Genomic DNA, 2,240 nt, shown 5'->3' with positions numbered 1-2,240 from the left:
TCACCCAGGTATCAAAGCTAAATATTTTAAAACTACCAACAGGGCTTTCCTGAACCTTAGTTAGATTAAATGCCATTACCTCCAGTGGGCCGGATGGAGATTGATGAATGCTGATGTGAGTGAGACCAAAATCACAGCCTTGAAACTATTCCACTTGTTAAATGATTCGGAAGAGAATCATCAATTGATTTCTGGGTACTGTGTCAGGATACACCTCTGCTGCTGAAAAGTCCTACCTCAAATCTCCTTTCTTCTTCACTATCCTTTTTCACTTCAGGCAACCAAACTATATCCTAGGTGGTGGCAGGGAGCCTCAAACACGAAATCTGGGTACTAAGTACCTTTCACATCTCTGTTTCTACAGCTATTTGCAGAGAGAGCCCTCTGACTTAACCCGGCATCTGACCACTCAGGTCTCACACAGGCACTGTTTGCCAGAGTAAGCTGCAGTGCAAACAAATGTGAAAACAGAAGACTGCTGGAATTTGGTGAACAAGAAGCCTAATTGCCTGGGCATTTAGTGCTCCTATGCAGACGGTAGCTGTTTGCTTGTCCTGCTGCTTGACCACTCCTTGAAATAAAGCTGCAGTAAAATTAACAGTCTGTGACAAAGTATGTAACTGGAAGCAAATCCCTCACCTCGGCCACGCTGCTGACACCTTCTCCATCAACAGTGCTTACAGCAACTGGAGTGATGGTACAGAAACCCTGGTCTGTAGGACAAGTCGTTGCTGAAGAAGTAAGGACATGAAGCCATGAACAGCTGGGCTGAGAAGCCTAGATTGGGTGGTCTGGTTTAGAGTTAAGTAGCAGGAGCAAATTGGAAAAAAAAAAGGAATTTTTAAAGCTCAATTATTTCCAAGAGTTGGGAGGGTTTTTTTTCAACCAATTCATCTCAAAACAGCAAAGTAATAACTTGTGCCTGGCTGTGTTAGCAAGGCAGAATTATAATTACTCCTGGTTCAGGGGCAGAATAAAAGATGATTTGCTCAAAGGCAGGCAAAGCCTGTATCCCTTCAAGTGCCTCCAGTTGTTTATTCACACAGACTGTAAATGCCACTAAAATACATGAGGACAACTGTCTGATGCTTATAGAAATAAAAAGACAAACATATTTCATTTTAGAGAGAAGAGTTGTTAGTAGAGAATACAGATTTTGAGAAACAATGAGACACTTGAAAGTGACTGCCAAGGAACGGGTGAGCTGCCATGAGGATTAGCCCCTCAGAAGTTTTTCACTGGGACATGGCCAGGGTTTGTTGGATGAGATTTAGCTCACTACTAATGTTAGTGTTAGGAGGGAGAAAAAGCCTGGTACAGCTCAGGCTGCAAAAGGAGCTGCCAAAGGGAAGCAGCATGTAGCCAAGACTGACATTTTTATGGGAGCCAGGGCTGGGATTCTAGAACAAAGCCTCAGCCCATACCTAGGCAGGGAGATAGCCAGAGCATGGAGCTGAGGTGTGAATGTGGATTCGATGGGGCTAAATCAGCTGAAAGAGTCCTGCCCTGACAACTTTTTCAACTGGGCCAGGAGGTTTTGATTGCCTCTCCTTACCAGTGAGTCTTAGTAGATCAATGGGTTTCATCTGCTGACAAATGAGCTCATGGAAAAGACCCCAGTCCCAGGCTCTGTGTTATCCAAGACATCTCACCGTCTGTCTGTCTTTGAACTGGAACTTTCAAACCGCATTTTTGGTCTCAGTCTTTGGCTGTTATGGAGGCAAATAGTGTGTAGATTTATTGCCTCTAAATACACAGTACATCCTGGCTGGGGTTTAGCCACCTCTGGAAATAGAGGCTCGTACTTTCTCTTGTATTGTGGCTCACACTTACCCAGAGTCTGAATGTTGAAGTTAGTTACATCTCCAGGGAGGCATGCAGGCGTTTTCCACTGCTAAGTGGTGAAGAAGATCTTCAGCCTGATGGAGCTAAACCCACTCAAGCTACTGGGGTGATAGGGTGTATAGGGTTAACACTCCTGGGGGAGTGACCCTGAACCTGACCCCAGGGGTCTTGGCCCCTCCTCAGGGGTGGGCCACACTCCAGGTGATGGTTAGCCCACTCCCACCACTTCCTGCGGTATAAAAGAGGAGCACTTCCTGCTCCTCGCTCTCTTGCTCGTTTCTCCTTTACCTGCGTTCATGATCACACACACACTGATACTGCATACCAGCCACGAGGCAGAGACACCATCACACTACTCGGGTTGTATCCATCCCTGTTTTGTATTTTGCTGTTTT

This window comes from Pogoniulus pusillus, chromosome 1, assembly GCF_015220805.1.
Source record: "Pogoniulus pusillus isolate bPogPus1 chromosome 1, bPogPus1.pri, whole genome shotgun sequence".
Classification (NCBI taxonomy): Eukaryota; Metazoa; Chordata; class Aves; order Piciformes; family Lybiidae; genus Pogoniulus; species Pogoniulus pusillus.
The sequence above is the reverse complement of the archived record's forward strand: the minus strand, read 5'-3'. Positions refer to the sequence as shown.